At 42.9% G+C, this 14,188-nt stretch overlaps 1 protein-coding gene across 3 annotated transcripts in view; it reads left to right on the top strand.

Annotated features, from left to right (window-relative positions):
• Positions 1-14,188, top strand: part of LOC137376321 (thrombospondin type-1 domain-containing protein 4-like) — a 448,955-nt gene that overhangs the window by 173,937 nt on the left and 260,830 nt on the right. The window lies entirely within an intron of this gene.

The following is a 14,188-nucleotide window of genomic DNA, read 5'->3' as shown; positions in this document are numbered from 1 at the left end:
AACATTCTATCCACATCTACCCTGTTACACCCTGTAAGAATTTTGTAAGTTTCAATGAGATCACCTCTCATTCTTCGAAACTCTAGAGAATAAAGGCCCAGTTTCTGCAGCCTCTCATAAGACAATCCCGCCATCCCAGGGATTAGTCTGCTGAACCTCCGTTGCACTCCTTCTATGGCAAGGATATCCTTCCTTAGATAAGGAGACAAAACTGTACACAATACTCCAGGTGTGGTATCACCAATGCTTTATACAAATGAAGCAATACATCTTTACTTCTGTACTCAAATCCCCTGGCAATGAAGGCCAACATACCATTTGCCTTCTTAATTGCTTGCTGCACCTGCATACGAGCTTTTAGTGACGGATGAACAAGGACACCCAGGTCTCTTTGGACATCAACTCTCCCCACCCTCTCACCATTTACGAAATACTCTGCTTTTTTGTTTTTTTGTCACCAAAGTGGATCACTTCACACTTATTCACATTATATTCCATTTGCTATGTTCTTGCCTATTCACTTAGCCTGTCCAGGCCCCCTTGAAGCCTCCTTGCATCCTCCTCACAACTTACATTCCCTCCTAGTTTTGTGTCATTCGCACATTTGGAAATATTACTATTGGTCCCCATAGCCAAATCATTTATATAGATTTTAAACAGCTATGAGACAAGCACTGATCCTTGCGGTACCCCACGAGTAACAGCCTGCATCCTGAAAATGACCCATTTATTCCTACTCTCTGCTAACCAGTTCTCAATCCATTGCAGTATATGACCCCCAATCCCATGTGCTCTAATTTTATTTACTAATCTGTGTGGGACCTTATCAAAAACCTTCTGTAAATCCAAATACACCACATCCACTGGTTCTCCTTTATCTATGCTACAAGTAACATCCTCCAAAAACGCCAACAGGTTTGTCAAGCATGATTTCCCTTTCACAAATCCATGTTGATTCTGCCCAATTATATCATTATTTGCCAAGTGTCCAGCTTCTCACTCTTTATAATAGATTCCAACATTTTCCCTACGACTGACGTCAAACTAACAGGTCTGTAGTTCTCCATTTTCTCTCTCACTCCCGTTTTAAATAGTGGGGTTACATTTGCTACTTTACAGTCTGCAGGAACCCTTCCAGAATCTATAGAATTTTGAAAGATAACCACCAATGCATCTACTGTCTTTATAGCCAGCTCCTTCAATACTCTGGGAGGTGGGAGCTGTCAATGGAGGGAAGATAGAGCGTCTCAAGATGGAGCCAACCTCTGAAGAATTTTTAATAAAAGATTGGGAACTCCTTTACAGGTGGCCTGTGGCCACAGCTGTGGCTACCTCGGAATGTCGGCTGCTGGGGAGTGGGGGTGGGGGTGCTGCTGGGGTATAGTTTAAAATGCTGCTGGAACACTGGACCCCAGGGTCAGTCTGCCGGGAGGCCTCCTCCATACATTGGCTGGGCTTTGGCCTCTGCAGAAGGCCCGCCAGCCAATGGAAAATTTCAGTCAGCCTCAGAAAGCCATCATTCCCCCGCCCCCCCCCCCCCCCCCACCCCCCAAACCAGCATGTTCTGAAATGCCCTGACGATGGAAAGTGTGGCCTCGCCCGCCTCCGGTCCCACCTCCTCCAGAGATCGAAAATTCCGTCTGTGGTCTTAGTGATGGTGTTGATGGTGATGTGTGGTCGGAAGCTCATCTAAGGGTCAGATATGACACCAAGGTTGCAAAAAGTCTAGTGCAGCCTCAGGCAGGTGCCAAGGAGAGGGATGGAGTCTGTGGCTACGTCACAATGAGTGTGTACTATGATAAAGTTATAACTGCAATGCAGTACATAATGTGTATGAATGTCTCAAGATTGCTAAATGCTACTCTGAAATTTCCTACTCCCTCTCTGCTCTCAGTCTGTCTCTTTTCAAATATGCGGTGTTATAACTGAGGCAGGAAGAGTGCATTATTTATTCTAGTCCCACTTCTCCACGGGTCGCAACATATATTTAATTTTTTTCCCACTTACCAATATGGTCAATCATAGACTATGGGCTGAATTTTACTGACCCCTCGACGACGCGGGTCGCGACACTGGGGCTGGTAAAATACTGCAGGGAGAGGCCCGCCTCCATCCGCAATATTAAGAAGGGACCGTTGCATATTACCAGCTGCTGGGGGACCTCGGTGCGGTGCCCCCCCCATCACCTGGCGGCGAGCTCTTCATCTCCATGTGCAGATTGCCACTAAATAGATTCAAAATAACTTACCTGCCGTCCCACACCGATTTTACGGCCTCTGTTCAGCCTTCGCGTGCCTTTGGAACTCCACACGGAGCTCCGAGGCGAGAACCTGGTGGGGAAGTGGGAGTAACAAAAATTTCAGGGCAGAAGGGGTGGAGGAACAGGGAAAACAAATTTAATTGGTTGTGTGAATGGTGGAGGGGTTAGAGGCCAAATGTTAGAAAGATGGAGAGGAAAGTTCAGGTATTTGAGAAATCAATTGATGGTCATTTCAGGCAATGAAATGGCCATTGGTGGGGGGGGTGGGGTGGAGGGGGGGAAGAACCTTCATTAGTTACTTTTATATTTAATGAAAATCAATTATGTTTTGCCTGTAAAAATTAAAATCAATTGTAAGGGCTCAAAGCCCTTTAAAAATGGTGCCGACGCCTGTGCAATGGCACCGGACGCCGTTGCCGGAGACACAGAGGCATAAATAATGCACTCTTCCATTCAGTGCCCAAATAAAATTCAACCCTATATTTTTATCCCAGAATAAAACACACCAACCAGGTTTCTTTAATAAGCAACAAAATTATCAGTTTATTATAAAAACCGGTCTTAAACAGTAATGAAGTAACACATAAACACACAGATTGAAACATTAAACTTCCCTTTTTACCTTCGCCCCTCACACTCACACACACCCATACATTGGTTAACTGGAAAAATAAAGGGATTTTTTATTTTTAGAGCTCTATTACAGACAAAAAACACTTGAGCTTGCTCATTCTTGAAGAAAAAGCAGACAAGATATGTTGTGTTCCAAAACTGGCATACAGTCTGGCCTCCGAGTACACATAGATGGGTCATTGGGATCCTTTAGAACAATTCTTTTAAGGTGGTGTTGAGAATTAATTTACCAGGCTTTTCTTCAAAGACAGGAGATGAGATGAGTTGACACAGTGGACTTCTCAGTGTCGTTTAGAGAGATGCTGGAAAGCTGAGCTGGGTTGTGGTCTTCTCTCCTTCCTTGGGAATTCTTTCTCTCCTTGGAAGTTCTCTTCTCTCCTTGGAAGTTCTCTTCCTTTTTTTATACTGTTCAATCCCAACTCAAAACAATTCATAAGCAATACCGACAACAGGAGGTCCACCATTTGACCGCCATCAATCTTGACCTGTCACTTCTTGGTAAACAACTTCTCCAGGTGTCAAAAGTTCTCTGTTGTTTACTGAGCTGCAAGTCAAATGGTTTCCCAGATGGCTTCTTGTTGTTGTTTCTGGAAGTCAGGTGGTTTCCCGGAAAGGCTTGTTTTCCTCAGAAGACCTCTCAATGCCCCTTTTAAAAAACATTTCCAGGGATTGCTTTTCAAAGTCAAGTGGCCTTTACATGACCCCCTTTGAAAATCCCAAAGCTCAACATTTCTTCAATCTTTCAAAAATGAATCCTCAAAAAATATATTTAACAAAACACAGAAGCACTTTCGTAACAGCAGTGAAATTGAAGGTGAGCCTGGAGTGGGTGAGCAGTGTCTAAAAGTCAGATAGGTCAAAAGACAATCAGACATAATATAGGGATAGTAAAGTTAGGAGATCAGGCCATCATGCAGAAAATTAAAAATCTCTCAGTACAACATTGGTCTCCAAGTTCTCAGAACTGGCTATCCAGCCATCAGGCAGTCTGGCCATTTTTGAAGTCTAGATATATGGAGTTCATTTTTTAAGAAATAGATTGCAATCCATAAAATAGATCATTGATTATTAATAACCAGGTGACAGACTTTTTAACTATTATCCTTCTGTAACTAATCAAAATTTTCATCTTGTGCCTGCTACTATCAAAGGAGAATAACTAACATGATTTGCCATTTGAGGATTTTGCAATAAAAAAAGATGCGTTGTAATTTTATACATTTTAAGAAAAATACTGAGCCCAGTGTTTTCAATCATCTGGTGTTTCTCAGCCAAAAGCAAATACTGCCAAACGATCTAATTTCACCTTTTTTTATATGGCTTGTAGCTGAACAACTTGAGCAGAAAGATGGTTATGTTATAGTCTCGATATGTTCAGCCCCTGAGATAATACTAGGGAGATTCCATTTTCACAGACCAGTTTCTCTTCACATGCAGGCAGATAATATAAAATCAGCAAGAACAGAAAGAGTGACCTGCTAGACAAAGTCATTTGCTACGGAACAAATGTCTGTACAAACTGAGGAAAAACCATTTCAGCTCAAGGCAGCATGCTGCATGTCACCGCCCACTTCATGGGATGGTTTCATTCTTCACTCAGCATGCTATCAATCCCTCAGACAGTTTTCCCATATCTCTAAACTGTCTACACACTGTTTCCTGGCATTATAAATAATGTTTTTCATTGCTGTTTCTGATATAAATAGAAAATGAGGCAGGCGCCCAGTGCAAGGGTTTTATATTTGCCCAATGTTTTGACCCAACACCATAATAGATGTTTCTCAAGATTATGAAAGGTTTGGAGAGGGTGAGTAATGACTGTTTGGTGTTCAATTGGATAGCCCCCAAACACAGCCGCAGTAATCACGAAGATGATTGATATGCAGGCAGCACGGCAACTTCATTTTGCATGTTCATTAGAATGATCTCTGCATCCAGTGAGTACCAACTGCGCTGTTCATTGTCGGGACACATCAGCTGGGGGGTGGGGGCAGTGGGGGTAACATTGTGAGTAGCTAGCACCACTTAAAGGTAGCCTGCACTCTTAAAGGGGAGGTGCATTGTGGCTGGAACAGGTGCCGGGAGTCGTGGTTGAAGAGAATCTGCCTTGGAAAGAGTGCAGGGGATGGTTTTCAGACACTGCACAGGAGGTCTTGCTGGAGATACAACACGGGGCTCCATGTACGCTAAACAGCAGAAGCAGCATACAATAGACAGAGCTAAGCGATTCCGAAACCAACAGATCAGATCAAAGCTCTGCAGTCCTGCCACATCCAGTTGTGAATGGTGGCAGACAATTAAACTACTAATGGGAGGAGAATGATCCACAAACATCCCCATCCCCTGCCTCCTTTGGACATTCCCAGCTGTCTGGGTCTATAGACATGGCTGCGTGGGCAACTATGGGTCAAAGAAGTCCACTTTTGATGCTGTCAAACTTGCCTCACAGTTTCCCTTTCATCCTCTTTTACTTACTCCAGTAACAGAAAAAGAAAGAAATCTCCATTGGACTTCCAGAATTTTGTTTGTTGAATCGATAAATCTTGCTGGCAAAAATCTGGGTCAAAAACCTCTACATGTAAACAAACCAAACTCTTGGTAATATAATTCCTCTGAAAAGTCCACTTTCATATATCCTCCAAATCAACATGTAACAGGTCCTCTTTTAAACACTATCTTCCTGTCATCTTAAAATATACCAGACCCTGCTGATTCTTTTATATAGTCAATTTATGCACACAGCACATTTACCCAAGAAAATTGGAGAATTGTGGCTTCTCTGATTTCCATCTGATTAGCATAGATTGTAATATTAAAATAAAAGCTGGCTCACAGTTCATGTGTGACACACAATGGGCAGACATCCACTGAGCTCAATCTCTGCCAGATTTCCTGAGCCCCATCACCCATTCCATTGTGATTCCAATGGGCATCGTGACAGGAAAATTGGCCCTACAATGTCTTGTGTACTAAATGAGCTATTGTGCGACAATGGACTGTAAAGCTTTGGCTTCAACGTTACCGAGCCCAGAATCAATGTTCACTTCACAGCATTTGAGAAACAGACTGAAAATGAGGGATGAATGTAACTCAATGAGGGATAATAATTCCAAGCAGATACCAGAAGTACATATTGTGAACTGTAGGCCCATGCTTTTTTAAATGAATGTATGGAAAATCAAAGGCTGAGGTTGTGCAGTTTTGATGTATGCTCTTCTGGCGGGCCACAGGAGCACAGAAGTACTTTTATCCCAAAATTACCGATCATTAACACTCCTATACTTAAGGCGTTGGGATTAACACTGACAGCTATTTCCAGACTGTTCTATCCTGGAATAAGGTCATACCATATTTAGTGAAAAAATATATCTTCTCTAGACGAATTCTACTTCTGTTGCAGTTGATCAAACAAACATCATGTAGACTTCCTGAGCACATCAGACAGCTGATAAATGCCTTTTCTGTTCTCAGGCCTCTAAGTTGTAATCCAACCCCAGCATATCTGTGACCCAAGAAATGTGTAATGGGAGCACAAACATCAGCTCATACCTGTAAGAAAAGGGCTATGAAAAGATATGCCCAGAAATGAGCCAAAATAAGGGAACAGAAAGACATCCAGATGTAGTTAACATCTGCTACATATTTTCCATAAGACCTATAATACATCTTACAATGGGGCAACTCAGTGTTTCCTGGTGCTTTGGTATATTCAACCAATCAAATCTTATCCTGAGATGATTCCCATTCCATATAAGTTTGGATATTCATTTTTTGGAATACTTTGATGCCAATTTGACTAAGAAACATTCTAAAATGACACAACAGATTTGCCAGAAGATTCATCTTAATAGCCCCAAGTTCTGAAGAAAATAGTAATTGGAATAGGCACCCGTGTTCTAGATGAAGAATGATTTCCAGAGCTTATACAAAGGAAGGGAAATCATCCTGAATACGTGGCACAGCTTTTTCTCTCAGTCACATTGTCTGTGTGTTGTTTGGTAACTGGAGATTTGCCCATATTCACACAGTGCCTGGAACATAGGAAGGTCGCTGATTAACATTGTGCAGCAGAACATCACCACGCACAGTGAGATGATGCTCTGTGCTAATAAATGAACAGCCGCCATTTACTGCACTGTTTTTAATGAAAGCCACCAGTGGCTGAATTAAAATTGCTCAAAGGACTGAGACCATGGATATCCTTGTCTTGGACTTCTGTGAATTTATGAGAAGAATCAATCAAGTTTACTCTTTCAAAGATGCATCCCCATCCCTGTAAACAGAAATATTCAATGGGTCTTCAGGCAGATGGGAATAGAGCAGAAAAGGACTGCAAAGAATTAGAGGAGAAATATATAACTCAGGATGGATAGTATCAGTGGTGGAGGATGTGGCCCCAAAGTTGATATGTATTGTCCTAAATAAAACCAATTTGAACCATTCATGAATGGTACAACCTGAAAAAGCTAGAAGGCAAAGACGGAGGGTAAATGAGTCCTAAGTTAGAGCTGGGAAACGATAGCGTGGATGATGGGAGATCAACCAGGAGGAATAAGTATCATCCAGTCCAGCTGCTCACCATTCACTCTCCTTAAATTCCGATTTATTCAAAGCTCAGCTTCACATATCCTATCCCCAAAAAAGTATTGCAGTGTTCTATTTGACAGTGCTAATTGACCGACACACTGGCTCCCTAAAATTCTAATCTTCATCTCCATGGCCTCACTCCATCATATCTATGTAACTGCTTCCAGTCTTACATTGTCTTCAGTTCACTGATTCTGGTCTTTTGTTCCTCCCAACCCCTTGTCTCACCATCTCTATCAGAACCTTCAGCACCCTTGGTCCAACCCTCTGTAACTCTCTCCCTGAGGCTCCACTGCCTTGGCTCTTCGCTCTCCACCTTTAAAACCGCTGGGAACTTAATTTTTTGCTCAGGCTTTCAGCCATTTCTCCTAATTGCACTATGCTCTGAGTCCGTTCCTCAACTGCTTATATTTAACCTTCCTACTGTAAAGTTCCGTCAGATACTTTCCACATTAAAGGCACTATAAAAATACAAGTTGTTGTAAGCAAGTGACCATAAGACGTTCAAACAAATGTACCATTCAGAGTCTGAAGCGTTAGTGGAATACTGTGTAATTCATTCAGTAAGAGTTTTACTGTAAGATTAATTGTGCCAGGAATTCTTTATTTAGTTTATGCCAAGCAATATATTTATTCATTTCAATCCATGATTGGTTTATTTATTTATTGGTCAAGAATTTATTTATTTCATTCAGTCAGTGATTTTTTTTTACATTTACTTGAAGCTATTATCTGTTCCTGAAAGCCACAAGATTCATTAGTTACCTCATCACAGAAGTTAAGCTCATTTAAAATCCTGTCAATGTTTGTTTAGTGCATTCACTCAGCGATGTATTTATTTATTACCCTAGCTTCAGGGAGCAATTCTGTGTGAGGTTAACAAAGTATTTCAAGATCTTTGCTCACAGAGGCAATTTCCTGAAATAAGACAGTTGAACTAAAGCATTGGGTACAACAAATGTATCTGGTATTGAGTAAGCTGAAGTAGTCACAGGTGAGCTGTTGGATTTCAGGAGCTATGATTCCTGAGATATGATGCAGGAACATTTCTTTGTTAGGGCCTGAGATCAATAATGTGTATGAGCTTCACATCAATTGCAATATCACTTGATTTGTGATCGTAGAAGATAATTTGAGTTTGAGGCCTGGGTTTTCTGCTACTGACTACCCATTCTGGTGTAACTCGGCTTGGAGGGGAATTTGCAGGAGATGGTGTACCCATGCGTCTCTTCTGCCCTTGTCCTGCTAGGTGGTAGAGGTCATGTCATGGGTTTGGAAGGTGCTATTGAAGGAGCCCTGGTGAGTTGCTGCAGTGCATCTTGTAGATGGTATACACTGCTGCCACTGTGCGCTGGTGGTGGAGGGAGTGAATGTTTAAGGTGGTGGATGGGGTGCCGATCTAGAGGACTGCTTTGTCCTGGATGGTGTTGAGTGGAGAGTATGCCATCACACGCCTGATTTGTGCCTTGTGGATGGATGGCAGACAGGTTTTAGGGAGACAGGAGGTGAGTTGCTCACTGCAAAATTCCCAGCCTCTGACCTGCTCTTGTAGCCACAGTATTTATAGGGCGGGTCCAGTTAAGTATTAGATCAATGGTAACCCCCCAGGATGTTGATGGTGGAGGATTCAGCGATGGTAATGCTGTTGAACATTAAGGGGCGATGGTTAGATTCTCTCTTGTTGGAGATAGCCATTGCCTGGCGCAAATATTACTTGCCACTTATCAGCTCAAGCCTGAATGTTGTCCAGGTCTTGCTGCAAGCAGGCACAGACTGCTTCAGTATCTGAGGAGTTACAAATGTTTTGAACACTGTGCAATCATCAGCGAACATCCCTACTTCTGATCTTATGATGGAGGGAAGATCATTGATGAAACAGCTGGAGATGATTGGTCCTCGGAATTCCTGAAGAGATGAAATGGGGCTGAGATGATTGACCTCCAACAACTGCAACCATCTTCCTTTGTGCTAGGTATGACTCCAACCAGTGGAGAGTTTTTTCCCTGATTCCCATCGATACGACCAGGTGAGGAAGGGGTCTAGCCCTTTTCCTGGTTTGGCCGTAACAGGGTTTAACTTTTCAAAACACAGTGCTTTTAGCTTCTCCTCAATGAGTTCTTGTTCACTGCTCTCTAATTATAGTTGTAAAGGAATCAAACAGGCTTTCTCAGGTTTAAACAAGAAAGGTGTACATTTATTAACCTTAAAACTCCAACTCAGTTAAAACTACTAAAAATATGCAACGCGACCACGCATACGCAATAAACACACACACAAATTGATAGAGGAGGAGAAAGAAAGGGGGGAAGGTTTGAAGTAGTAGATGGAATTCAGTTACTGGTTTTGGGTTGGATGTAAAGTCTTTGATTGAAGTTAAGTCTTGCAGTTCTCTTTGGGGTCAAGTACACACTTTCAAACTTGTTTCGCTGGAAGCAGAAGGCTGCAGGGGGCTTCTGTCTTGAGGCTTAAGTTACTTCAGTGGGTCCCTGGAACTTTGTGTGAGAGAGAGACCTTGCTTCTCTTTGGTCTTCAAAAGCAGTCTTTGAGCACAATTCAATCAATTCCCAGGTTGGCCAGCAGGCTAGTCATGTGACTAGCTCTTTGTTTGAGACAGCATTGCCTGCGAGGTTTGTTGATTCTTCAAAGCTTACCAGACACACTCAGTGGGGAAGGCTGGGGGTGGTGGAGTGCTGGCTCTTACATAGACAATGACTCTCAATGTCTTTTGATCATCACTATTGACAAAACCCATCTGGCTAATTGAACCAGGGGTCACTTCCATTGTCTGTCTGTGCAACTGTCTCTCAGAGTGCAAATGTGCAGCCATGTTTTCAGCCACTGCTCTGTGGTCTTTTTAAACAAGTTATTTTCAATGTCCAATAAACGTTCAAATAGTGTTCCATTCGATGAAATTTATATGTTTCCATTTGGCAGGTGTGGTTTCCGTCACACCATTGATTCAATTTTACTAGGGCTCCTTGATACCACACTCGGTCAAATGATGCATTGGTGTCAAGGAAAATCACTCTCACCTCACCTCTTGAGTTCAGCTGTTTTGTCCATGTTTGCAGCATGGCTGTTTGGGGTTTGGAGCTGAGTGGCCCTGGTGGAACCCAAACTGAGCATCAGTGAGCAGGTTGTTACTGAGTAAGTGCTGCTTGACAGCACTGTTTACAACATCTTCCATCACTTTGCTGATAATTAAGAATAAATTGATGGGGCGGTAATTGTCTGGATTGGAATTGTCCTGCTTTTTGTGGGCAGGAAGTACCTGGGCAATGTTGAATTGATGCCAGTGCTGCAGCTGTACTGGAACAGCTTGGCTAGGGATGCAGCTGGTTGTGGAGCATAAGTCTTCAGTACTGCAGTCAGGATGTTGTCAGGGTCCATTAGCTTTTGCTGCATCCCAGTGCCTTTTTCTGTTTCTTGATATCAAGGGGAGTGAATCAAATTGGCTGAAGATTGGCATCTATGATGGTGGGGACCTCAGGAGGAGGCCAAGATGGATCATCCACTCAGCACTTCTGGCTGAAGATGGTTGCAAATGCTTTAGCCTTGTCATTTGTACTGATATGCTGGGCTCCCCCACCATTGAGAATGCGGATGTTTTTGGGAGCCTCCTCCTCCGGTTAGTTGTTTAATTGTCCACCAACATACACCATTGGATGTGGCAGGACCGCAGAGCTTTGATCTGATCCTTTAGCTGTGGGATCACTTAGCTCTGTCTATCACATGCTGCTTCCGCTGTTTAGCATGCATATAATCCAGTGTTGTAGCTTCACCAGGATGGCACCTCATTTTTAGGTATGCTTGGTGCTACTCCTGGCATATTCTCCTGCACTCCTCATTGAACCAGGGTTGATCCCCTGGCTTGATGGTAATGGTAGAGTGGGGGATTGGCTGGACGATGAGTTTACAGATTGTGTTTGAATACAATTCTGCTGCTGCTGATGGGCTCCAGCGCCTCATGGATGACCAATTATTTGCTGCTAGACCTGTTCTGAATCATCCCATTTAGCATAGTGGTAGTGCCACACAACACCACACAGTGCAAAGACAGGACATCTCCACAAGGACTATTTAGTGATCACTCCTACCAATACTGTCATGGACAGATGCATCTACAACAGGTAGATTGGTGAGGACAAAGTCAAGTAGGTTTTTCCCTCTTGTTGGTTCTCGCAGGTCTAGTCTGGCAGATATGTCCTTCAGGACTCAGCCAGCTCAGTCAGTAGTGCTGCTACCGAGTCACTCTTGGTGATGGACATTGAAGTCCCCCACCCAGAATACATTCTGTGCCCTTGCTACCCTCAGTGCTTCTTCCAAGTGATGTTCAACATGGAGGAGTACTGATTCATCAGCTGAGAGGTTTCCTAGCCCATATTTGACTTGATGCCATGAGAATTGATGGGGTCCGGAGTCAATGTTGAGGACTCCCAGGGTCACTACCTCATGACTGTATAGACCACTGTACCGCCACCTCTGGTGGGTCTGTCTTGCTGGTAGGACAGAACATACCCAGGGATGGTGATGGTGGTGTCTGGGACATTGCTTGTAAGGTATGATTCTGTGAGTATGATTATATCAGGCTGTTGCATGACTAGTCTGTGGGACAGCTCTCCCAATTTTGGCATAAGTCCCCAGGTGTTAGTGAAGAGGACTTTACAAGGTCGACTGGGCAAGGTGTGCCTTTGTCATTTCTGGTGCCTAGGTTGATGCTGGGTGATCCGTCTGGTTTTATTCTTTTTCAACTTCTCTGTAGCAGCTTGATACAACTGAGTAGTTTGCTAAGCTATTTCAGGGGGCAGTTAAGAATCAACCATATTGCTGTGGGTCTGGAATCGCATGTCGGCCAGACCAGATATGGACACCAAATTTCCTTCCCTAAAGGACATTAGTGAACCAGATGAATTTTAATGACAATCCAGTAGTTTCATAGTCACCTTACCAAGACTAGTGTCATGCTAGGCCCCCACCTGCGAAGAATGAGACACATTAATTTTGTCATACACATTGATTTTAAACTGATACTGGAGTGAAGAAAGGACTTGTTAAACAGATCAGCCATGGCTGGAAAAGACATTTACATATTAACAGACAGTGTTTGGAAGGACAGAGCAGCCATTCCCTGACACATTCAACCCACAATGGACTTTTGATCACCAGACATTGAAGGTGGGGGGTGCTCACATTCCAGGTTGACTGCTAAGATGGCCGAATACACAAACAGACATGGTCAAACCAGCTAGTCACATGACTAACCTGCTGGGCAACCTGAGTATTTTGAATTTTTACAAACAATTTGGGCAAGAAAGCAGAATTCTCCTGGACTGAGAAGATCTCTCCTCTGTCTGCTCCCATTTCTTTCTCACAAGCCTCTGAATCCACTGAAGACATGAATCCTAAAAGAGAAAAGTCTCCCACAGTGGGCCTCAACGAAAAGCAAGGTCTACCTACAATCAAGGACGCTACAGTGAGCTCGAAGAACATAACAATAACTGTTCAGATATTGCCTCACTTTATTTATTCTTCTCTTTTCTGTCTCTATTTGCATGTGTGTATCGTGTATGCATGCTAGCGTGGGCGTGTCGTGTATCCATAGGCATCAACCAAATTAGAGTTTTTGTTTAATAAATTTCAACTTTTCTTCTTTAAACTGAACAAAGCCAGTTTGTGCTGGTTTCTTTGCCTTATAATTGGAAAGCAGTGAACAAGGATCCAACAAGGGGGAGCTAAAAAAACAGTGTGTTTAAAATTAAACCCTGTTACAGTAAGACCAGGTGAAGGCTGAGAGGGATCCCTAGACACCTTTCTCACCTGGTCGTAATACTAGCTTTTTCTTCCAGATTTATTAATTAATTGAACTTAAATTCTACCAGCTGCCATGGTGGGATTTGAACTCATATTTCCGGAGCATTAATCCAGGATTGCTAGTCCAGTAATGTTACCAATACACTACCATTCCTTGTAGTGAGTGACGGCCTAGGAGAATTCTATAGCAAAAAATTATCAACCAGGAAGCAGTGCTAAAAGTGATGGTTTGTGGAATGGCAGCTATCACTTTTTGAATAGGACACTTTCACAGCAGTTTCAAGACATAAATGGGACTATTCAGTGTGTGATTACATCAACCAGTCATTCCTCTGAACCTGGGCCAAGAACTAGTGGAAAGGCCCCCAATGTTGCTGTTGCTCTGGAGATTTGCAATGAGCCTGTGCCTTTAAAGCCCCTTATAATGCTTGTATATGAGCGAGCTTGAGATATAGGTCTGGTACCCCTTGCACTGCAAGAGAAGGACTGCCAGAAGTCATTTCTCTTGGGACAACTGCATTCCTGAAATAAATCCTCAAGTCATTAAGACTCGAAAGGAACCCTTACCAGCTCCTCACCGACAAACGTCATCGCAATTATGCAGCACCTTATAGAAATAGTAAACTAGTGGCTAGAGCAAGTTATTTAGCTGATACAAAAGGTAGACATAGTGTTAATATCATACAGGACAACAGTGACTACACTTCCAAAGTACTTCATTGGCTGTAAAACACTTTGAAAGGCACTATATAAATGCAAGTCTTTTTTAAAAGGGGGTAGCTGTGGGTAGTGTGGAGTGATTTTCTGGTACCTTTGAGTGAATGCTATTCTGTAAAGTATATATGGCTTGAAGGCCAATTTTTGAGTTCCTTTCTGTGTATGCTTGCAACTTTTGGA

This window comes from Heterodontus francisci, chromosome 1 (assembly GCF_036365525.1).
Source record: "Heterodontus francisci isolate sHetFra1 chromosome 1, sHetFra1.hap1, whole genome shotgun sequence".
NCBI classification, from domain to species: domain Eukaryota; kingdom Metazoa; phylum Chordata; class Chondrichthyes; order Heterodontiformes; family Heterodontidae; genus Heterodontus; species Heterodontus francisci.
The sequence above is the reverse complement of the archived record's forward strand: the minus strand, read 5'-3'. Positions and strand labels throughout refer to the sequence as shown.